Source organism: Gobio gobio (assembly GCF_949357685.1).
Source record: "Gobio gobio genome assembly, chromosome: 12".
Classification (NCBI taxonomy): domain Eukaryota; kingdom Metazoa; phylum Chordata; class Actinopteri; order Cypriniformes; family Gobionidae; genus Gobio; species Gobio gobio.
In genome coordinates, this window is record NC_137105.1 from 7,184,300 (window position 1) to 7,210,553 (window position 26,254).

General features: G+C 41.5%; 1 protein-coding gene across 5 annotated transcripts in view; it reads left to right on the forward strand.

Annotated features, from left to right (window-relative positions):
• Positions 1-3,455: 3,455 nt before the first annotated feature.
• dtnba (dystrobrevin, beta a) overlaps positions 3,456-26,254 on the forward strand; it is a 51,526-nt gene continuing 28,727 nt past the window's right edge. Inside the window, exons 1-2 of one of the 5 annotated variants that reach the window (XM_079832042.1) lie at positions 3,456-3,817; positions 22,248-22,296. The gene's annotated coding sequence lies outside the window, so the exon portion shown is untranslated. The remainder of the gene's footprint in view (positions 3,818-22,247; positions 22,297-26,254) is intronic. The other 4 variants (XM_079832044.1, XM_079832041.1, XM_079832043.1 and 1 more) reach the window with 4 other exon arrangements.

Here is a 26,254-nt window from a genome sequence, read left to right on the forward strand (position 1 = left end):
ACAAAGAGCCTTACATAAAGTATTTTTATTACATGCTTTTATGAAAATAATAACATAAAAAAATAAAAAAAAATAATTGTATTCCAAATGTTGCATTTACATTTATTAAATGCCAATTCACAATTCTTTCATTAAACATGAAGATAGTTTACTAGACTGGTAATATAAAGTTCTGGCTTTACAACAAGTGAATTCAAATATTTTGCTGTGGATACATCTTCATCGCCACATGGCAGGGATTGTGTCTATTTTTTCCGAAATCAAATAAAGGCCAACTGAACATATTTCAGCTTCTTTTAAAACATTACAATCTGATTTACAGCTGTTGCCTGATAATCCATCATTATAATCATCTATAAGTAAAATAATATGTGTTGTGTTGGCTTGTTTATTTGTTTGCAGTATAGTACTAGTACTGTATTTGTACAGAAGCACTTCTTCTCCAACCAGATAACATGCTTTCCAGCTTCATTTGTGAAGCTAAAGCCCGTTTGTCTGCACTGCAGATTTCCTTAAATGAAATGTAAAAGTTTGTATTGTGTCAGACCCTTGGAAAGCTCCAGTTTACAGGCAGTGGCACAGTTAATGTTCAACTCATCTGTGAGGTGCGAGAGATTGAAGGGAAACCTTGTTTATCTCCATCCACATGATCACATTCTGCACGGGTTCCTGCCCTTCTAGGATGTCACGGACACACAGAAATAAACTTGCTTCTCATCAGCTGTAATTCATCTGGGGACGTTACACAACCTACAATCTACAAACATGAAAATATCCTTTAAATAATGACCACATTGAGGTTCGTGATTCAGGAAAATAATCTCTTCTTTTGTGGAAATCTTAGCCCTGCGGGACGGATGTAGTTGTAGATGTGCTGATGCATTTTCTGTTCAAAATAGAGATGTTGCAGCTAATTTACTGAGACAATGATTCACCATAGAGAGAGAGAGAGAGAGAGACAGGAAGAGACAGCGAGACACAACAACAGGAAGACACACACACACACACACACACACACACACACACACACACACACACACACACACACACACACACACACACACACACACACACACACAAAAGAGGGGCACTATGTGATTAATGATCTGTGTTCAAAAGTGATATCATGTAACAGAAGAATGTTTGGATGGCACTACAGGCTTTTTCACAGGTCAGGTTTCAGTCACTGATGTACATTAGGGGTGTGGCCAATGCTGGTGGGTGTGGCTAGTTATACAGTGTGTGGCTATTTGAGTGAACACTGACCGCCCACTTTGCAAGATGCTTTGGTTTTTTCCCCCATTCATTTATTACAAATAAATACCTGTGTGTGTGTGTGTGTGTGTGTGTGTGTGTGTGTGTGTGTGTGTGTGTGTGTGTGTGTGTGTGTGTGTGTGTGTGTGTGTGTGTGTGTGTGTGTGTGTGTGTGTGTGTGTGTGTGGACTGGTAATCCCTACGTTATGGGGACAAAATGTCCCCACAAAGATGGCAATATCCGAAATCCTCATCCTTGTGGGGACATTTTTAGGTCCCCATGAGGAAAACATCTTATAAATCAGACTAAGTGATGTTTTTTGACAATATAAAAATGCAGAATGTCTCCTGTGATGGGTAGGTTTAGGGGCAGGGGCAGTGTAAGGGGATAGAATGTACAGTTTATACAGTATAAAAACCATTACGCCTATATGGGAAGTCCCCATAAAACAAGAAAACCCAACGTGTGTGTGTGTGTGTTACAGCTTTGCCAATTGGCAATAAACAAACAAATAGCCTAAATAAATGATACTTTTTTTTTAACAGCAAACCAGTAAAGAACATGAATAACTCGCCAATATTTTACATTTGTGTTTGATCTGTGGCTATTTGTAGGCTCTGGGGGGGAAAGATCCCAAAGATTTGACTTTATACTGAGGCTGTTTCACTGTAAAAACACACAAAAAAGGAAACAGAACATCTTTTGAACTCGCTCAGTACTGATGTTTACCCAGTAATGATGATGATTGTTTCGGCTCATTGAGTTCAGATATAAGTTTGGTAAACATGCAGATCTCTGTCATCTCAGTCATTAGTCTGACCCTTGAATCTAAACATATCTCACGGGTGGGTGAGCTCTGACATCATGCATTATAAACGCAGAAGAAGAGTTCACCCAAAAATACGCTCACGATGGTCCAACCCTGTATAATTTTCTTTCTCCAGTGAAACACAAAAGGAGATGCTAGGCAACACACAGCATGCATGATTTACACTGCCAAGGTCAAGAAACACTAAAAGCAATGACTTGTTCTCATTATTCCAAGGCATACGATAGAATTATATTAATTCACTAATAATCGTCAACTCTGCCACAGCTCTCAAATGTCATTCACACTTGTGTTCAATTAAAGATAGTACTTTTAAAACGATTGTACGGCTTGAAAAAATGTGTAAATGTGATCTATAAATCTGTTCTTCAATTGGACAATCTGAATAACATCTGCATTTGTGATGTTTCACAGAAGAAGGCAAATAATATACAGAAATAATAATGGAATGGAACGGCAGGGAGCATGTTTACAAGGACTATTGTGCATCTGCTTATATTATAAGCCTCTTGCCATCTAAACAAGCACAGCATTTTTCTGCTATACTCACACTGACTATGGTTAGATATTAATATAACACTGTCAGATATTAATAATACATCCAGATATTTCTGGTTCACAGTTATGAAACAGGGGCAACAAAAAGCTCAACAACAACACACACACACATTAAATAACATTTATATTGACAGAATTAAAAAAAATGTGATTGCAAAAATGTAATAAAATAAAATAAAAAATGTATTTACTAAAACTGATTTAATAATAATTAAAATATAACAATGTTAACAATGTATATTATATGTAATAATCTAATCTGTAATAAACAGATAGAGATTGTATTATTTTAAATATTATGTATAACAATATATTTATATATAACATTATAAATATATATAACATTTATATGACAATATAAAAAAATGTAATGGCAAAAATTTTATTAAATGAATAGTATTTTTTTACTAAAAAATTATTTAATAAAAATACAACAATGTTCACAATGTATAGGTAGATAGAGATACAGATAGATACATACATACAGTAGATACATATACATAGATAGATGACTGACTGATTGATTGTATTATTATTACATTTGTAAATATTTTTATTATTATTAGCTAATATTATATATAATATAATGTATGTTAAAAAATAATCCTATATAAGAAATAAGAATAATTTAATAAAAACTATTTAATACAATCTAAAATACATAACATTGTTTAAAATGTATAGATTGTATTTATTGATTTTGTATTAATTATACTGGCCCCCATTTCTGTCACATTTTGGCAATATTATGTGTAAATACTGAGTGCAACATTGTGTGTGCTATTCTCTCACTACTGTGTGTGTGTGTGTGTGTGTGTGTGTGTGTGTGTGTGTGTGTGTGTGTGTGTGTGTGTGTGTGTGTGTGTGTGTGTGTGTGTGTGTGTGTGTGTGTGTGTGTGTGTGTGTGTGTGTGTGTGTGTGTGTGTGTGTGTGTGTGTGTGTGAGAGAGAGAGAGAGAGAGAGAGAGAGAGAGAGAGAGAGACTTGAGTTTCTCCAGTATGGCGTTCACACAGACTCGTCCTGCCGTTACACCGGAGAACTCGTGAATGAATCGTGACTCAACAGCAGCTCTGAATCATCTGATACAATGAGAATATAACGAGAAATCACAGACTGAGATGAGAGTCTGATGTTGGAGGTTTTTAACGGGAACAGAGCGGCGGAAATTCGCTCCGGTGAGTCAAAACCGAACTTTTGCTCGTCACTTCAGTAAACCTCCATTAAACACACAACTACAAATCAAAACCTAGAACTGTACACGATAATATACAGTTATAACTGAAATTATAGCATTATAAACTATAAAAACGTACTCGCATGTGCAGGAAAGAAACTCTGAGCGGTGAATGAAGTGAACTAATGTTTGACAACATGGCTGCTCGCTTTCATCTCTTCATTCCTCTAACTTAAAGACATAAAGTCATTGTAATAGTTATTTACTATATACCATACACATGTCGATTTTGGGGGTTTATTTACATGTAGATTGAGCAAATCTGTACCTGCGCATGCAACCGTTTCCGTTAAACGAAAACAACAAACGCGAAACATCCTGAAACTGCAACTTCTTACTCAACATCAGATGTTCATATGAGAGATTTCGGCTCCTCGTGTGTATTTGTGTGTTTATGGACGATTTTTTCAGTTGGTACGTGTATGTTGTGTTGTATTTCCGTTGTCATTGTGTAGGAAGTCAGAAAGAGAAACTCAAAATAAAAGGCACTGACAAAAAAACATGGTATTACCATATTTAAAAAAAAACATATACCATGATAATAATACTTTGAATATAGGCTACTTTGGATTGGAACAATGTTTTATAACAAAAAAGTAGTGTACTAATGTTGTAGTACCACATTATAGCCTGCATAGTCTGCATAGCATGGTACTGAAATTCACGTACCATGGTATTTATTTACATGTTGCTATTCCCAATGTGTTTCCAAAAATACCATAGTGCAATGTCCATTAAACAATGCTGTTCTATGGTACTTTTTTTGTGTAAGTGATGTATATGCTCATTTAATACAATGGTACAATACCATCTTTTTGTAAGAATGTATTAGTTTTTTTTGGTGATTAGACCACTTTGTTAAAAAGCACGTTTTTAACATTAAGGCCCTTTTTGAAAAGTACTCTGGTAGTGTTTATATTTTTAATGCTACTTTCATTATGGTGGTGTCCTAAAAAACTTTGTACTAATACCATGGTACTTTTCGTAAGGGGTTGAAACTTTGTGCTGAAGTGAGATTAATCTAAGCCAAAGCAAGTCATTACGAGCACAGCCAGAGTGTGTGTGTGTGTGTGTTTTAATTGGACACAAGAAAAAGAAAACAGAGTTGATACTGATGCGATAAGGGCTTAGCTATGTGGATAGAGGTTTGGTAGAGTTTGAGACTGAGAGATCGTATTTTTGTGCATGTTCATACCAGACCAGAGAGTCGTCAAGTCGTCACCAAGGCAAAAATAACCCTGAGAGTATCTTCATGCCAGGCTGTACATTTGTATGTGTGTGCATGTGCGTGTGTGTGTGTGTGTGTGTGTGTGTGTGTGTGTGTGTGTGTGCGCAAGCAAAAGGGGCCCCACTGCTCTTTGGCTTCTTAAAACAAAGTGTTTGAAATCCATTTATTCATGTGACCTGTGTAAAAGCGCACACACACACAGAGGTTGACAGAGGTTTGAGATCCGGAATCTTTGGAATGTTTGTCCCCCTCATCGGATGTTCTGCCTACCTGCTACACACACGCACACACACACACGCACAAGCATGCATGCATGTCCACATCCACTGTGGCATTCAGACAGACCGACGGCCTCCTCCAGAATTAGGGTGTCATAAAATAATTATATGAACCAGCAGACCCTAAAAGGTGACAGTGTGTCCACATATTGCTAGTGACATCAGTGTACAGTCCGTAGAAAATCTTGAACTTTTAACACACTTCTGAAACTGAAAGCACAGGGCATGTTACTCTTGGATAATTTTTAGTTCATAAGTGTTGCTCCAGGACATAGATCATATATATATATATATATATATATATATATATATATATATATATATATATATATATATATATATATATATATATATATATAAATATATATATATATATATATATATATATATATATATATATATATATATATATATATATATATATATATATATATATATATATATATATATATAATATAATATAATATAAATAAATTTTCCTAAACAACTTTTAAAAATGTCTTATTATGGCCTTTTACAAAGTCTTGATTTTGTTTTTTTATGTCTACTTGAATAGGTTTTTATGCTTGAATGTTCAAAAAACATAATTTTTCTCAAATTTGACATTGTTGCCCCTCCTTGGGGAAAGTGCAATGAGCTCTGATTGGCCGGCTGAACCAGCATGTTGTGATTGGGCAGCTGCTTCAAGTGTGTTTGGGAAATGTCCCGCCCCTGACCATTACCGGGGCTGTGTTCCACTCCACTTTTAGACACGCACTTGCAAACTCGCCTAAGCGCTTCCCCTCTGGGGTGTATCCCCGCCGCCATTTTGAAGTGCGTTCCACTTCATGAAGTGGACGAGGGAAGTTTATATGGACAGACCCTCGCTTTGACCAAGGGAGCGAGTCTACTTCATATGTACACTTCAGGCAGCTTCATATACCACAATGCAACACGATTGTGACGTCACCGCATATCGCGTTTTTACCTACAAACAACTGTATGATATTTTTATTATTTTTTAAAAACATTTAAAATAACCCAAACACACCTATATACATATAGAATGCTGCATTAAACAATTTTGTAAGGGAAAAAATAATAAAAAATTATCTCCATAGTGGATTCCAAGTGATCATGGGCTTAGGACGGTTCCAGTTCAGCCCATAGCAAAGGTTCCGCCAGTAGTGGGCACTCATGCAACGTAAGCAATGACGCACATTCGAGTGAACGAGACGGAGGGAATTTAACCCAAAATTGTTTAACCCATTAACCCAAAATCCCATAATGACAGCTGAGCAATGAGCATCCTTCTGTGAGATAATGTGGCTTCCTAAACAGAATAAGGCACACAACATTATTTCATAGTGTATTCTATGTAGTGATGAAGGCTATGTCGATTAGCATTGAAGTATAACTATACTTATTATCATGAAAATACCTGAGAAGGCTTGAAGAACTCAGATAAACCATATATTATCGGAGTCGTGTGTTTATTAGTCATGTTTAATCAAAGCTTTTGAGTCTTCTGTGTATTCAGCTACAGCAATGGTATGATACCCATGGGGATATCCTGGAATGACATGTTATCGGGGAAATTAACCCTCTGGCTTTCAGATGGAGCAGCATTTACTACTGATCACAGAGACAAGCTGCGCATAAAAAAATTGCGCCAAATCGCGTGCTGTTTCATTTCGATTCGCTACTACTAGCGCAGCTCAATCAGGCCCCGCCCCTTTATCTTGAGAGTGCCTTGCGAGGGAATTATTTCAATTGAGGGATATTGTGACGTGTTCATTCCTGGAAGAAAACTCAAGACTACAATCGAGGCGTTTCAGTGAGTTCAGAAACGGTGCGTAAACTTTGTAACTTAACTTTACAGACCCTTTTCATGCTCAAACATCAACATTAGACGTTAAACATGTAAAAAGCATAATAGATCCTAGGGCTACACTATTTCGACAAATCATAATTGTCGATTATTCCTTTGAAATTGTAATTGCGATTATTAATTACGATCATTCTAAAGCATTAAGCCTCAAAAGTCAAATATACATTGGTTTGGTCTCTTTAAATAAAAAAGTAAAAATATGCATGGTATTATAATGTTATACTAAAACTAAAAATAAAAACAATGGGGAAAACTTCATCTTAAGTACACAGAATAATATAAGTGGACTTTTTTTGTAATTGTGATTACATTTTATTGAACGATTACATAATTGTAGCATCCGTAATTGTAATCACGATTACAAATTCGATGAATGTGCAGCCCTAAAAGATCCTCTTGAGAGATTTTTGTGGCCATTGTGGCATTTTTTTAATTAAGCACGTTCCACAAATTTTTCCATTATTGTAATGATTCCGGATATTTAACTTTATTTTTAAATACTTTTGACTTGCACAGCAAGTACTAGCTGGCCTCCGTTATACTCACCCCCCTTAACTTCACTCCCATCCGGGTCACGGCACCAATAACCCATCTTGTTTGAACCGCCCGCTGCAAGCGGGACTCGAACCTGGGTCCGCCGACATGAGTCGGACGATCTGACAAGGCTGGCCTCCGTTACACTATCTTGGAATATATCAATATTTATAGAAATGTATATTTTATTGTCATGAGAATTGAGGGGTGGGGGGTTTATGTGCTTAATTCTCATAGTCTTAAAGGATTAGTTCACTTTTAAATAAACTTTTGCTTATAATTTACTCGCCCCCATGTCATCCAAGATGTCCTTTCTTTCTGCAGTCAAAAAGAAATTAAGGTTTTTGATGAAAACATTCCAGGATTTTTCTCCATAAAATGGACTTCAATGGTTTCCAAATGGTTCAAGGTCCAAATGACCGTTTCAGCACAGCTTCAAAGGGCTTTAAACAATACCAGACGATGAATAAGAGTATTATCTATTGAAACTTATCTAGTTCTGCGAGAAACCGAGCAGTATTTATGCTATTATTTGACCTCTTAACAGACAAACGTGGTCGTCTCTGAGCTCCGCCATAACTTCCGCTAAGTGAGGTCAAAATACGTGCGTGGTCATAGATATATTGATCGTAGATGGCTCATTCTACTGATCCGTGCAAGCGCTAATGAGGCATCTACGTATATATCTATGACCACGCTCGTATTTTGACCTCACTTAGCGGAAGTTATGGCGGAGCTCAGAGACGACCACGTTTGTCTGTTAAGAGGTAAAATAATAGCATAAATGTATTGCATATACTTATCGTTTCGCTATATAAGACTCTTATTCATCGTCTGGTATCGTTTAAAGCTCTTTGAAGCTGCACTGAAACTGTCATTTGGACCTTGAACCGTTTGGGGCCCATTGAAGTCCATTATATGGAGAAAAATCCTGGAATGTTTTCATCAAAAACCTTAATTTCTTTTTGACTGCAGAAAGAAAGACATGGACATCTTGGATGACATGGGGGTGAGTAAATTATAAGCAAAAGTTTATTTAACTTGAATTTCCTTCAACCAAATACAACTTATTTCTATCTTTTGATTTTTGAGGTGAAATATGAGCCGGATGTGTTCTTGACAGGGTTTCCTTAGTTACCTTCTTCTTCTGTGTGTTTAACTTCTGGGCTTTTATCCTTATTTGTCTCCATACGAAATGCAAATAGAGCTCATGCCAGTCCTGTGAAACACAAACACGCACACATAATCTCTCCTGTAAGCCTACTCCGTCACTTCTTTGCTGAATGGATGTGACGTCTCAACCCCAGTTTGATCTTATTTTCGTGCGCAGACATTGTTCTCCATCACAGTCTTTCTCTCATTCAGCTCAGAGGAAAGTCTGAAAGGGAGATCAGGGCCGCTGTCCGCGGGAACCGTCGGAAGCCTTTTGTTGTTCTCCCAAAAGGAGATATTCAATCATTCGCCCCCACGTCACGTCAGAGAAACTGATATGAGCTGGCGCTGTAAGAAAAGAATACAAGCTCCTCCATTAACTCAAAGGAAATATTTTCAGATGATTAATAAAGAAAGACACTTAGATGCTAAATATACATGCAGCACTTAAGCATGCATGGTGTGTAAACAAGCAGATGGAGCTGTCAGTCATGGTCGTCAAAGCAAATGTTACTGTGGTAAATGTTTCCATAACACACCTCATACACCTCTGTTACTGTAGAGTTCAGTAACTCAGCCATTCTGTTATAAACTAGCTGATAAATGTCTTGACATGAATTAAACGCAATAGCGCAACTTTATTGAATTTTCACAGTTTAATGACTTGTTTAATTATTAACCCACACACAGTTGCTTCCATAGACTTCAGCAAACAAACATGACAATGTCCATGTTTCAGGCTAGTTGCCAAAATTTATATATATATATATATACACACACTATGCCAAAAGTTTTGGGACGTCTGCCTTTACATGCACATGAACTTTAATGATGTCCCATTCTTAATCCGTTGGGTTTTATATGGAGTTGGCCCACCCTTTGCAGCTCTAACAGCTTCAACTCTTCTGGGAAGGCTTTCCACAAGGTTTAGGTGTGTGTTTATGGGAATTTTTGACCATTCTTCTAGTAGCACATTTGTGAGGTCAGGCACTGATGTTGGGCGAGAAGGCCTGGCTCTAATTCATCCCAAAGATGTTCTATCTCAGGACTCTGTGGAGGCCAGTCAAGTTCCTCCACACCAAACTCATCCATGTCTTTATGGACCTTGCTTTGTGCACTGGTGGGGCCATCCCCAAATTGTTCCCACAAAGTTAGGAGCATGAAATTGTCCAAATTGTCTTGGTATGCTGAAGCATTAAGAGTTCCTTTCACTGGAACTAAGGGACCAAGCCCAACCCCTGAAAAACAACCCCCACACCATAATCCCCCCTCCACCAAACTTTACACTTGGCACAATGCAGTCAGGCAAGTAACGTTCTCCTGGCAACCACTAAACCCAGACTCGTCCATCGGATTGCCAGACAGAGAAGCGTGATTGGTCACTCCAGAGAACACGTCTCCACTGCTCTAGAGTCCAGTGGCGGCGTGCTTTACCCCACTGGATGCAGCTGCTCGGCCATGGAAACCCATTCCATGAAGCTCTCTACGCACTGTTCTTGAGCTCATCTGAAGTCCACATGAAGTTTGGAGGTCTGTAGCTATTAGCTGTAGCCCAATTGCATCCACTTTGTTATAATGCCACTAACAGTTGACCGTGGAATATTTAGTAGTAGAGGTGTGACGAGATCTCATGTTACATGTTAGTGGACTGGACCGTGGCAGAGGATTCGTTGCGCAGCAGAAGCATGTAACCATCTCTTAGCTCTGCATCATGCTTGAAGAAAAATGTGGTCTCTATTTGCACTTTGAATATTGAGTACTTTGATTATGGTATTATGGTTGTTGTTTGCACTTAATATCTATGATCAATTTGGAGGAGTTCAGTTAGGAGGTCAAAAGAAGCTCGTGCAGTTCTAAGGTCTGAAGAGAAAATCATACCAGTCAGTTGAGTTTTTGGCAAAACCTTTATAGTGCTTGTTGTTTTTTACTGCATATGATAATTCAAACTCAGAAAGTAGAACTGAAATGACATTCATTGCAAGATGATGAGTTAAAACATTTCATTTTTTCTAGTCAAGTATTTCATCGAGGATTTCTTAAAAATACTTTGTTAAAATCTCGTCTCGTTCTCGTGAACCCAAACTAATGTCTCGTCTCATGAGATAAGTGTCTCGTCACACCCCTATTTAGTAGTGAGGAAATTTTATGAATGGATTTATTGCACAGGTGGCAACCTATCACGGTATCACGCTTGGGTTCACTGAGCTCCTGAGAGCGACCCATTCTTTCACAAATGTTTGTAGAAGCGTCTGCATGCCTAGTGCTTGATTTATGCACCTGTGGCATTGGAAGTGATTGGAACCCCTGAATTCAATAATTTGGAGGGGTGTCCCAATACTTTTGGCAATATAGTGTATATTATGTAAGCACAAACCTTTACAGGGTACCCGCGGGATCTTAAAAAGTCTTAAATGTCTTTAAATTCAAAATCTAAATTTTAAGGCCTTAAAAAGTCTGAAATTCGCCGAAGTATTGAGTTCTAGGTCTTAAATAATTTTAAACGGGTCTTAATTTTCCTACGTCCATAAAAAGGCCTGTACACACCGGGACGAATATCGCGCACGCTTATCGCCAGCGTTTTTCGTGACGTTTTTCGGCGCGTCTTGAGTGTTCACACCCAAGCAATTTTCACTGGCGATGCGCCGAGTGAACGTGCACATTCAGTAGATGCGCTCCCAGTACACAAGCCGGTGATGCGCCACTTTACGCTTCTGACACTCGCTTGTCACACAGAAGAAGAAGAGAGACAGTATTTACGTGCTTGCCAAAACCATAGATATATTATGTCTATGGCCAAAACCATTCACACACTTTTTGCTAACTGGCAAGCAGCATTATCAGCTCATTTTCTTCTTTGTCTACTTACTACTTTTTCGTCGTATCAATGCTTGCTCGGCAAGACCGCTTTGTGCTTGAGCGCCACCAAGTCGTGTTTTAATGTCACTTCAGCAGCTCCAGGCACGTGAACAAAAGCACTGATCTCATTGGTCGGCCAGTTTTTAACGCGCCGCGTCAAAATAAAAAAAACGAACCAGAGGCGTTTTTAAAAAAAAAAAGACGCTTTTACGCCTGCCGTTTTGCGCGTCGGTGTGCACACTCACATTGGCGCCCTTTGTTTAGTCACGAGGCGTTAAACGTCGGCGATAAACGCACGTGAAAATCGTCCCGGTGTGAACAGGCCTTAATGCTACCTCTTGCTCATTGAAATTCTCCCGCAGCGTTTTAGAGAGAGAGAGAGAGAGAGTGTCTGTGTGTGTGTGTGTGTCTGTGTTGTAGTTCGTTTTTTCGCTAGTGAGAGACCTTTCGTGTTATTGGCGCGAGGCTCTTTCGGATTGTACCACAGACACATCAAACAGATTTTATTTTTCAGCTGATAATCTTTCTTACCTGCAAATCTTTCTTACCTGCCATCTCGCATAATGACTAAATAAAAGTATGATATGCCCGATAGTACTAAAAAAAGAGTTTAAAAAGCGATGTAAACCCCAAACTCATTCGCTACTAACACACGGGCCGATGTCAGACTGGCCGTGGATTCTGTGCACGCGTTTTACCGCCATGAATCTAGGCTCATTAGGCCGGCTACACACTGCAAGCATGGCGTGTCCGTTTTTATTTCGGGTCCCATATTAACAGGTTAGAGCGACGCCTATATTTCACGCGACACGCAAGCATATTGGAAGCGTTTCCAGGCAAAATAGAATAGGAAAATATTTTGATATGTCATTTTGACACGAATGCATATTAATAAATGACATTTTGACGTTTGAAAGTCTCTAGGTTGACATAAATGCAGATATAATTGTAATTCTTAAAAGCAATATATTATAGATTTTCAAATATTGCACCTGTTAATACAGAACAAAATATTTTGTAGCCTATTTGGCCGTCAATACTGCCGAGTGCCGATGTTGTCTTTGCTGTATCAGTAGGCTATATATTTATTTATATATTTTATGTTTAACATGAAGTATAGACCTTCCTCTACGTCACCTAGCAGCAGCAGCACCGCGTCAGACACGCTTCTGTGTGCAAAGACACAAAAAATGCCACGCAGCAGACACGCAACAGAAACACCACGCTCCCGCCACGCTTGCAGTGTGTAGCCGGCCTTAAAGTGAAAGCAACCCAATTTAGCCTAGCCTATACCCCCCCTCCTTCCTGTGTCGTTAATATTAATCAAACAACAACAACAAAAACAGGGAAAAACACAGTAGCCTACCTAAACTAAAGCACTGTTAGTATCTGTATATTTAAGTTGTATTTATTTGTCCTATTGTCAAACAAGATTCATGCATTTTGTTTGTTTTATTGCCATGTGTGACTATTATGCATCTAACATAATGATATGGTAAATGTGGCATCCTCATTATGAAAGAAAAAAAACATGCGCATTTCTGAAAATGACCACCACAAAATCAGTAATTTTGATCTCACAAAAAATGTATATACATAGTTCTCACACACTCTACCGGTCAAAAGTTTGAGAACGGTAAGATTTTTAAAATGTTTTTAAAGAAGTCTCTTCTGCTCACCAAGGCTGTATTTATTTGATCCAAAATACAGCAAAAACAGTATTATTGTGATTTTTTTTTTTTTTACTATTTAAAATAACTATTTTATATTTCAATATATATTTTAAAATGCAATTTATTGAATCTGAATCTGTGATTCAAAGCTGAATTTTCAGCATCATTACTCCAGACTGTAGAGTCACATAATCCTTCAGAAATCATTTTTTTTTAAAAACTTTTTTCAGATAAATGCTGTTCCCTTTCGTTCAGTCACTACGACGTAACGTTAGTGACTAACAAATGGGGGTTTCGCTTAGAAGCCTATCATCTTCGAGCTTAGAGAAAACGCCCAATGGCGTGCCAATGCCATGGGGCATGCGGAATTTGCATACGTAACTCCGCCTCACTGCGTGAGTATATAAGGAAGTACGTGGCGTGTTTGGGCTTTCAGCACGCTCAGGCAGCGCTTGTGGATGACTCATGTTCTCTCTGCGGGAACATGGCCATCTCGGTGCTTCGATCAAGACTCCGTGAACTCCGTGCAGATGCCGGAGCGAGAGTCCCCTCTGTCACCCCCCAATCTGCGGTCTCCCCTGGAGGCGGCACTTTGGCTGGTGGCCAGGGTGATCTGAGGGTGACGGTGTGGAACAAAGCGCCGACGCTCATGCCTTGGCCCACACCCCCCTCTCATGCACCTGACCCGGCCCGTGTTCAGGCGTCTACATCGGGGCCGGCTCCTGCCGTCCCGACTGTGGCATTTGGCGCGGCGGAGGACGAAGAGATGTCTATCGCCGCATCACAAGGTGGGCTGGAGTCATCTGAGGATGATGATTCGGCTGTGCTGCCACCTTCGGGTGCGCCAGCATTGCCCGAGTCGGACCCAGAATTGACAGCCATGCTGTCTCGGGCCGCCGCAGCGCTTGGGTTGGAGTGGAACCCTCCGCCTCAGCCTGAGCGTTCGCGGTTGGATGATTGGTTTTTGGGGGCAGTGCGCTCGGACACCCGTCCGACCGTTCCTCCAATTCCTTTCTTCCCCGAGGTGCATGAAGAGATTGCGCGTTCCTGGAAGTCCCCATTGTCTTCCCGCGAACGTTTGGCGAACTCTTCCGCCTTCACCTCCCTCGATGGAGCCGCGGCTCGTGGGTACACTGGGGTCCCCCCAGTCGAACGCTCTGTTGCGATGCAACTGTGTCCGCAGAGCGCTTCGACCTGGCGCGGTGACCCAAAGCACCCCTCCAAGGCCTGTAGGTTTTCGTCATCCCTGGTGGCGAAGTCCTATAGAGCTGCGGGGCAGGCCGCTGCTTCTTTGCATACCATGGCAACTCTTCAGGCTTACCAAGCCAAGTTGCTGTGTGATATGCACGAGGGGGGGGCTGACCCAGGACTCAGCAATGAGTTGTGTGCCACCACCGACCTCGCTCTCCGGGCGACGAAGGTGACCGCACGCTCCCTGGGTCAGGTGATGTCCACAAATGTGGTCCAGGAGCGACACCTATGGCTCACCCTGGCTGATATGCGTGACGCTGAGCGAACCCGTTTCCTCAACGCCCCCATATCCCAGGATGGGCTATTCGGCAGGGCGGTCGAGAGCTTCGCCCAACAGTTCTCGGCCGCTCAGAAGCAGACTGAGGCTATAAAACATATACTGCCCCGGCGGTCAGCTGCTGCCTCCACCCCACCGCCCGCACAGTTGCCTCAGCCTGCTCGCCGCCGAGGGCGCCCTCCTGCGGTTCCCTCTACCTCTGCGCCTCCCAAGCGGCAGCCTCCACCCGGGCCGCACAGAGGCAACCGCAGGAAGGCGTCACAGTCCGCTCCAGCCCCGCAGCCCGCGAAGAAACGCCAGGCTAAGCGGCGCTCCTGACGCGGACAGCTCAGGGATGGGCAGTTCTTTCCAGGAGAGGGCCGGGGGAGAATCTTTTGTTCAGCTGCTGGCCCCCTGGTCAGCAGCACCCTAATGTGGTTAAAGAAAGAACTGACACCCCCATCCCTGAGCACCCAGAGACCGGTGATGACAGTGCGCGCCACCCTCGGGTCTCGCCACTCGCATCCCTCTCTGTCGCCAGCCCCCTGGCAGAGCAGACCCCAGTGGAACGTGCGTCCTTCCCTGGTCTCCTCTGTCAGGGCGCAGCCGTTAACCGTGCCCCGACCCCGGGACGCCCAACAGCCTCCCCTGTCCGGGCCGGTAACGCTGCCTCGCTGCCCCACCCTGGGTACGTCTGCCGTCCGTATGACCCCGTTGGTGCAGCCTCTGGAAGCATGGCTTCAGCTTCCGGGGCTGTCCCGCTGGGTTGCGCGGACCGTCAGGCTCGGCTACGCGATTCAGTTCGCGCAGGCTCCTCCCCGTTACAGGGGAGTCTGCTATACCGTGACCGGGGCCCATGCCCCCGTCATGCGTGCGGAGATTGCCACCCTGCTGGCGAAGGGTGCGATCGAGCCTGTCCCTCCGGCCGAAATGAAGTCGGGGTTCTACAGCCCCTACTTCATTGTACCCAAGAAAACCGGTGGGTTACGACCAATCCTGGACCTTCGCATCTTGAACCGATCCCTTCACCGGCTTCCGTTCAAGATGTTGACTGCGAAACGCCTTTTCGAATGCGTTCGTCCTCACGATTGGTTTGCAGCGATCGACCTGAATGACGCCTACTTCCATGTCTCCATCCTTCCTCGACACAGACCGTTCCTACGGTTTGCTTTCGAGGGGCGGGCATATCAGTACGCGGTCCTCCCATTCGGGCTATCTCTGTCCCCTCGCGTCTTCACGAAGATTGCCGAGGCAGCCCTTGCGCCCCTTCGACAACACGGGGTCCGCATCCTGAACTACCTCGACGACTGGCTCATACAGGGCCACTCTCGAGAGCATGTTTGAGGACACAGAGATCTGGTTCTCCACCACTTAGCCCGTCTGGGCCTTCAGGTCAACTGGGAAAAGAGCAAACTTTGCCCCGTGCAGAGGATCTCTTTTCTCGGTATGGAGATCGACTCGGTCGCCATGTGCGCGCAGCTTACGAGCGAGTGCGCGCAGTCTCTGCTGACTTGCCTCCGTCAAATCGAGAGCAAGAGTGCGGTCCCACTGAAACTATTTCAGAGGCTCCTGGGGCATATGTCATCTGCAGCCGCGGTAACGCCGCTCGGATTGCTTCATATGAGACTGCTTCAGCACTGGCTTCGCGATCGAGTCCCGAGATGGGCATGGCAGTCTGGCACGCTCCGGATCCAAGTGACTCGGGCCTGCTTACAGACGCTCACCCCGTGGTCGAACCTCAGTTTTCTATGGGCCGGTGTGCCCTTAGAACGAGTTTCCAGGCATGTTGTCGTATCGACGGATGCCTCTGCCACGGGCTGGGGTGCCATGTGCAATGGACAAGCAGCCGCGGGCTCCTGGACAGGACCCCAGCGCCTCCTGCATGTCAATTGCCTCGAGTTGCTGGCAGTACGGTTCGCCCTGCACCGCTTCCGAGCGTTGCTGAAGGGTCAACATGTGCTTGTCCGGACAGACAACACGGCCGTAGTAGCGTACATCAACCACCAGGGCGGTCTACGCTCCCGCCGTATGTCTCAACTCGCCCGCCATCTCGTTTAATGGAGTCAGAAGCGCCTGAGGTCCCTTCGTGCTGTCCATATTCCGGGGGTCCTGAACCACGCAGCCGACGAGCTCTCGCGGTTTCAGCCTCTCCCGGGAGAATGGAGACTCCATCCCCAGACGGTCCAGCTGATTTGGGAACATGCAAGTGTTGCCTTTGGAGGAGGCAGACCCAGCCTTGGCATTGCTCTGTCCAGTACGCGCTCTCCGCGCCTACGTATACATGACGCAGTGTTTCAGGACCTCAGACCAGCTCTCTGTCTGTTATGGTGGAGAGCGGAAGGGAAGTGCTCTCTCAAAGCAAAGGCTGTCTCACTGGATAGTGGACACCATTGTTTTGGCTTAACAGCAGCAAGGTCGACCATGTCCGGAGTGTGGCCTCCTCTTGGGCTCTAGCGCATGGCGCCTCGCTAGCAGACATCTGCAGAGCTGCAGGCTGGGCGACACCTAACACATTCGCCAGATTCTACAATCTCCGAGTGGAGCCAGTGTCCGACTATGTACTCGCCCCCCAGAGGGGCCGGTAGGGGCCAGGCTCAGGTGTCTTCGCTTGCTCGCCACTCCACTCCACGGACTGGATACGTGCGATATTCTCCTCAGGTGAGCTCCCCGAGAGCCCTGAGCTGCTCCAGCACTGTCGACGCCGACATCAGTTCAGTCTGCCCTTTCGAGCCCAGACCCTCATGTCCGGCCAGGTGCCCCGTGTGCATGGTTCCCTCCGGCGACCCCCACACGTGTATTTCACGTAAGTCTCCGCTGTGAGCGGGTTTCTTCCCTTGGCATGTCCCCGCCACCCCTAGGGTTAAAAATCCACCTTCGGCTGGTACCCTAGAGTTTTCCCATATGCAGCCCTTAGCGGGTCATATGTGTACTCTTAAGTCCTCCCCACGGGTAGGCATCCTTGGCATTCCCTCACTGGGATATGCTTCCCAGTGTACCTTGGTATTCCTGTGATAAGTGGGAGTCCTTCGTCCGTACTAGTCTTACGACAGGGTACTCACACTTACGCAGGGCACTGGAAGACAGCTGAGTGGCGGGATTATATTGGCACCCCCATTCGTTAGTCACTAACGTTACGTCGTAGTGACTGAACAAAAGGGAACGTCTCGGTTACGGATGTAACCCTCGTTCCCTGAGGAGGGAACGGAGACGTAACGTCCCGTTGCCACTTCAGTTGTGCTACCTGGAACGCAGGAGTTCAGTCTTGGCTCCTCAAGCAGGTAACATAATGCGATATTGCCACGTACTTCCTTATATACTCACGCGGTGAGGCGGAGTTACGTATGCAAATTCCGCATGCCCCATGGCATTGGCACGCCATTGGGCGTTTTCTCTAAGCTCGAAGATGATAGGCTTCTAAGCGAAACCCCCATTCGTTAGTCACTAACGTTACGTCTCCGTTCCCTCCTCAGGGAACGAGGGTTACATCCATAACCGAGACGTTCTTTAGAACTTTCTAATCATCAAAGAATCCTAAAATAAAAGTGTTTTACACAACTGTGTTCAACACTGATAATAATCATAAATGTTTGTTGATCATCAGATCCTCATATGAGAATGATTAGTGAAGGATCATGTGACACTGAAGACTGGAGTAATGATGATAAATTCAGCTTTGATCACAGGAATAAATCACACTTTACTATATATTCACATAGAGAACAGTCACAACAGAACTGTCACAATATTACAGCTTTTTTAAATTTTTAATAACATAAATACAGCATTGGCGAGCAGAATGTAAAAACATAAAAAAATCTTAACGTTCTCAAACTTTTGACTGGTAGTGTGTTTGTATATTAATCCTGGTGGGATGAGCTATGAGGAAGTGGAAGTTTACTAATACTTTTTTCAATTTGAATACATTAATTTGCTTTGCAATTTTTTTATATTTTTTTTTTTTGCGTGATATAGGTCTTAAATTTGATTCATAATGGTCTTGAAAAGGTCTTTTAAAAGTCTTAAATTTGACTTGGTGAAACCTGCAGATACCCTGCTTTATTTTGGATGATTTAATCGATTTGACAGTTATTTGATGCATAAATAAATATTGATTGGCAGTTTGTTGGCTGCTTTTATGTTGAGCTCTGGTATGTAGGCACTGTTTCATAATTAATCACAGCAGTGAACCAATAGTATCTGGCAGTATTATTAATATCTGGCATTATTAGTCAGTGTGAGCATAGCAACAACATTCTTTTCTGGTTTAGTGCTCGAGAGGATGTGGTGTCTGAAATTAATGAGTGGCTGAACTCTGGGTTTGACGGCAGGTATGAATGGAGGTTCGAGAATGAACTGCATCAGCAGAGGCTAAAATCCGCCTGACCACATACACACACAAACACACACTCACACTCTCCTCATATGGTGCCTTACATAATTGTTTTCCACTTATGGCGTTTGAGTGAAAGGTCATGAGTTTGGGTGGCTGACTGGAATAGTAAACTCACTGCCGCCCATCTGTGTGACTTCTCTACTTCCACTTTGAGGGTGGTTGTGGTTGTGGTTGTGCAGAGACGGTGTGTTTGAGTTAATTGTGAACTGTTGCAGCTGTTTAATAAGAGCTGAAATGGATCAGCTTTGAGCTGCTGTTGTGTTGATCATGATACAGAATTAAAAATGCATTAGACAAATGGAGTGTGTTTTGAATCAGTCTGTTTCAGTTACACATCAGCTGCCATTATGTGTGGATTTCTTCACCTCAACCCTGTGTGTGCAGAACTATGTGCTGTTTGTGATTTGTCAGTTTAGCCACTTTAGTAATACCAAGGTCGTGGGTTTGATTCCCACTACATGCGTGAGCTGATCAAATGTACATCTCAAAGTTACTTTAGATAAAAACATCTGCCAAATGCATGTAAATTAGCAGATGAATGTTAGAGGAATGAACGCAAACACAGATCAAATCATGAAGCATTCGATTCACTCTGTAGTGAGTGCACTATAGTCTATACTGGAAACTAGTTTAATGAAATATTTGCGATTTTATATATTGCTTTTATGATTTGATTTTGATTCATGATAAAATACAAACAAAGCACAAAGGTTATTGAGATGTATTGGATATGAGGTGCGCTATAATGTTCCCTTCATTCACCAACTGAAAACAGGACTAATCAATTCTTGGGATTTAAGAATCGATATTGAAATTATTAAAATCGAGAAATCCATATTGTTCATTCATTCATTCAATCAATATTGTTTATTCAGACACCTTCAACATTTTCTCACATTATCACAGTTTATTCGCTATAGTTTAGAAAATGGTAATAAAATATGACAAGAACTCTTAAACTGCGTCAGAACAAATTCATCTTGATAATGTCTGATAACTTTGATAGAAAGGGATTTAATGGATTACAATCAACCAATCAGCTGTTAAATTTAAGTACACAATTAGATAATACCAATTTAGGTCAACCAATGACCAAGCAAAGCTTCATTTAGTTCAGTCTGTGGTGTAAAAGGTCGCATTAGCAATTAAAGAAAAAACACTGAAGCAAAACATGGTCAGGTCAAAGTGTCTGAATAATTTTGGTCCTACATTTTTATACATTTTACTGGAAGTCACGGTATGAAGAATTTTTGGGTATGTCACAGTTTACTTTATTTTGCTATATCCTCACTTACATAAATGAACTATAGTGTCCTGCACCCACTAGTAAAAAAAAAAATATTTTTAGTTTGACTATCTATTTGAATTGCATAAATTTCCATCCATTTGGATTACACCGGTTTTTAACATAAACTAAATAATAAACTCAATGTGTATTTGTCAGTTTATTATTAAGGATTTCCTTTTTATTTTATTTAAAGCATATTTTATTGTTTTATGTATCCAACTTGCTTACAATCAGCATGAATCTGTTCACTGTGAAAACAATTTAATTCATTCAGTTAAAGGGTTAGTTTTCACCCAAAAATGAAAATTCTGTCATTAATTACTCACTGTCTTGACACCCGTCAGACCTCTGTTCATCTTCGGAACACAAATGAAGATATTTTAGTTGAAAGCTGATGGCTGAGAAATGCTTCAGATAGGCCTCCATTGGCATTCAGTACATTTACACTCCCAAGACCCATAAAAGGAACTAAAAACGTTGTTGCAAAGTCCATCTCACCACAGTGGCTCTACAATAATTTTACGAAGCGACGACAATAGTTTTTGTGCGCAAAAAAAATGTAAAATAATGACTTTATTCAACCTCTTCTTGTCTTCCGTGTGTGCCTCCACGACGCATGCGCGAGAATATGACGTAGCGCCGGCGTTCGGGAATCCATGAAATGCACACTTTAGTCCCATTTGAGCACTACACCGAGACCTAAAGCACGATCAATGTAGAATTCAACAGCTTAGATGCGCGCGTCTTCCTCTGCTTGTAAACAAATCCCTTCTGGGTCATGTGTCCGAATGCCGGATCTGCGTTATATTCTCGCGCATGCGTCGTGGAGGCACACACGGAAGACAAGAACAAGTTGGATAAAGGCGTTATTTTGATTTTTTTTTTTCCCGCACAAAAACTATTGTCGTCGCATCGTAAAATTATTGTAGAGCCACTGTGGTGAGATGGACTTTGTAACAACGTTTTTAGTTCCTTTTATGGGTCTTGGGAGTGTAAATGTACTGAATGCCAATGGAGGCCTATCTGAAGCCTTTCTCAGCCATCAGCTTTCAACTAAAATATCTTCATTTGTGTTCCGAAGATGAACGGAGATCTTACGAGTGTCGAACGACATGAGGGTGAGTAATTAATGACAGAATTTTCATTTTTGGGTGAACTAACCCTTTAAAAAGTATGAATGGTTAAAATATGGCTATCATGTAGAACAATGAATAAATATATAATAAATTACAATAAATCAATAAATTACAATCGATAAATATAAAAACCTTGTCATTGTGTTTTTAAAACCATTCAGTTTATTAGTACTATTAGAGAAGTGGTATCTGGTTCATTCATGTATGACTGACAGTGCTTCACGACGTCAGGAAATGTCATATGAAATGCTGATTGCTCATGGGAACTTGTGCGGCGCCTCAGTCACAGGAGCAGATGTGATTGACAGACTGACGTGAGTGAACATTAGTGTGACGGTCCAAAAAAAAGATCACAGACAGCAGGACGAATGATCAGTGGTGATTAATCTGTGTGTGTGTGACTGAACTGAAGAAGAGAACACATATCTGATCATCTCACTTTCTTCCTGTTTTCAGGCCTCTTGATGCTCTCTTCTGAATCTGCCTGACCTGCAGCCGAGATCAGGTAACTAACACCAGGTGTTTCCTCTTAGTTGTCTTATACTTCTGCATTTCATATTCTAGTTGTATTTCAGTGTTTCATGCCTACACTACTGTTTAAAAGTTTGGAGTCAGTTCACACTGCAGGCAAAAGTGGCCCAAATCTGATTTTTTTGGGGGTCAAGTGACCAGGTCAGACTTCTTCAGAGGTAGTGTGAACACTCAAATCTTGCCCAGATCTGCTTTTTTCAAATCAGATTTAGACCACATACATATGTGGTCCTGAATCAGACCCAGATCAGATTTTTTTCAGTGCGGCCGCAGTGTGAACAACCAAGGCGGATTTGATGCGACTTTTAAGTCAATCTACGTCGACATTTGTCACAATTATGCGCCGGCGAGTTAGCCCTAGACACAACAGACACAGACAGTAACATTAAAAACTTGACTAGATATGGAGAACAGCGATGGAGCGAGTCAATGGAGGGAGAGTGAGGTGTTAGACCTAATTAGTATATGGGGAGATACTTCAATTCAAGCTAAACTAGAAGGATCCTACCGTAATCGCTCCGTTTTTGAAAAAAATAGCACACGAAATGGAAGAACGGGGACACAGAAGAACGTGGGTTCAGTGCCAAAGGAAGGTAAAGAGTCTTAAAGGTAAATTTAAAGAAGCAAATGATTCTAACAACCGAAGCGGACGTGGTCGCATCGCCCATTTTATAACAAGATTAGCCATGTTATGGGCGATAAACCCAGCTGTCAGCCGTTAAACCTGCAAAAGGCCAAAATAACCAATTTTGCGCTCTTTCTCTTCGTTCTTGTCCTCTTCAGCACCTGCTCATTAATGTTACGGCTTCCATTACACAAACATTTTGAAATAAAAGCGAAAATGCTTGCTTCCTCCATAACCTCCCGAACTTTAGTGCAACAGCGTGCTGCGTCTGATGTCATTGTTATTGTTCTTTTGCGCATGCGGGTTAGTTTGAAACCTCAAGAGTTCACACTGGAATCAGATATAGGCCACATTTTAAAAGGTAATGTGAACAGTCAAACAAAAAAATCTGAGCCTCTAGATCAGCCTCTAGATCTGAGCAACAAATCTGAATTGAGCATTAAGACTTGCGGTGTGAACGGGGCCTTAGATGTCTGTAATCTTAAGAGTAATACGTCTCATTAAGGCGGCATTTAATTGACCTAAAATACAGTAAAAACAAAATTGTGAAATATTACAATTTAAAATAACTGATTTCTATTTGAATGTCTCTTTAAATGCAGTTTATTTTTGTGATGTCTAAGCTGAATTTTCAGCATCATTACTCATTACAGTGTCACATGATCCTTCAGAAATCATTATAATATGATGATTTGCTGCTCAAGTAACATTTATGATTATTATTATCATATCTCATGCTGCTACATATATTTGTGGAAACCCCCTTTTTTTCAGGATTCTTTGATGAATAGAAAGAACAGCATTTATTTTAAAGGGGGGGGGGGAGGGGGGGGGGAACTCAGTTTCATCTCATGTCAATCTTGAGTACCTATAGAGTAGTATTTAGGGCTGTCACTTTTTATTCGAATATGCATTCGAACATGACGTGAAATATCCATAATCGAACTATAAATAAACGATCCGGTTTTTAAAGTGCCGTGCAGAGTCCCGCACGGGTGTAGGTACCCACGAATATTGCTGAAACGGGTGAAAAACATCCTAACTTTGTCGGATACGGGTGCGGATCGGACAAGGGAGAACACGGGTCTAAACACGGGTTTTAAACAAGTCACATGCAAACGAATATATATATATATATATATATATTAAAAAATATATATAGTCGATAGCTAACAACACAAAGACATTTGAGCTACAAATCCGGTGTCAAACTGGGCCTTGTTTATAAAACAATCGTCGCCGAAATGCAGGGAACAAACAAAACAATTGCACAATTCCGTTGTTGCTCCGGAAAAACAAACTCCATCCACTGTCCCATTAACGCTGGGTTCTTTGGAAAGCTGTACAGTTGTCTTGCCCTGACAACCAAAAACACACATTTTTGGTGACATTGTTGATGTCGTGAAGTCCTGTGACCGCAGCGCAGCCGGGCAAAGCGCTTTGATGGGCGTACTGCTTTCACTCTCTCGCTCTGGTCTACGGGTGCGGGCGCGCCCTTCCGGGAGAAGTGCCCTTAGGACCCGTATAAGGAAATTCCGCCCCATTTGACGTCACACAGACTAGGGCTGCAAAATATATTAAAATTATCGAAATATCGCAAATGTACATATTGCAATATGCATATCGCAAGGGTACGCAATATCTGAATGATTTGAGCACACGACTGTTACTTATGTGACTTACTTGACGTTAAAAAAAGTTATTAAACGCAATAACTTGTGAAAAACACCTCCTTGCAGTCACACACACTGAAACGTGCGCCCAAGCCGTCTTTTCAGAAGTGAGGGGGACAGAAATGTCAGGTATAATACCTGTTTTTTTCTGACCTCTTGTCTAATTGACCGATTTAATTGATCTCTTGCTTTTAATTCAGTAAGATATCAAATACACTGCTGAACAATAACCACTAATATGTATAATATTTTCCCCTATATTTTATGCCAATTTTATGATTGGTTTATGCACTACAAACACTTGTATATTACGTACCCATGGATTTTATGCAATGTTAAAAAAATATCACTGAACAAGGCAGTTTAGAAAAGTTTAAAAATTACAATTGTTCAATGTTTTTGAAAGAAGACTTCTGCTCACCAAGGCTGCATTTATTTAATAAAATGCAGTAAAAAAAGTAATACAGTGAAATATTATGCCAATGTAAAGCAGCTGTTATCTATGTGAATATAGTAAAAAGAAATTAAGTAATTTATTCCTGTGATCAAAGCTGAATTTATCATCATTACTCCAGTCTTCAGTGTCACATGATCCTTCAGAAATCATTCTAATATGCTGATTTGCTGCTCAAGAAACATTTATGATTGTTATCAATGATGAAAACAGTTGTGCTGCTTCATTTTTGTGGAAACCATGATACTATTCAAACTTTTGTGGTAAGATTAAAAAAGAGAGAAATTAATACTTTTATTCATTAAACATGCATTAAATTGATCACAAGTGGCATCTATAATATAAATAAAGATTTCTATTTAATAAGTGCTTTATTTAATGCAAATAAATGCTGTTCATTTAACTTTCTATTCATCAAAGAATCCTATAAAATAAAATGCATCATGGTTTCCACAACATTTTTAAGCAGCACAACTGTTTTCAACATTGATAATAATCATAAATGTTTCTTGAGCAGTAAATCCTCATATTGTAATCGATATGAGACCGAAGACTGGTGTAATGATGCTGAAAATTCAGCTTTGATCACAGGAATAAATTACACGTTTACTATATTTTAACATAGTAAACAGCTGTTTTATATAATAAATGCAGCCTTTGTGAGCAGAAGATGCTAAACATTAAAAAGGATGTCAGTTAGCACTGCATTATTCATATACTTTATTGTCAATAAATACCTTGAGATGGCTTGAAAAACACACATGAACCATATATTGTCGAAATCATGTGTTTGTCGTCGCGTTTCATCAGTCATAATTCTCTTTATTCAGCTGCTGGTTCAGTGCTGTGAATGCCTTTGGAACGTGATTACTTCTACGAATCCGTTTTGTTCTTTTTCTGTGGTCGCCCTCCGGCTTCGAGTATGAATTAGTGTTGCACGAGAGTGTTAGCACTCCATGGTGTTCAGATCGCCTTGTTTTTGGATACGAATAAAATGACAGGTCATGTATATTTTATTTTGTGTCTTTGAATTTAAATCTAGATTAATTCACATTGGCTTCTAAACAAACTTGCCCGTATAACAGACGTAGGCCATTAAGAGCGGTGCGACTAGACGCCGGTTCGAATCCCCCACGGAGCGGGTCGACTTGGACCGGCGAGACTCGGTAAAGCGCGGGGG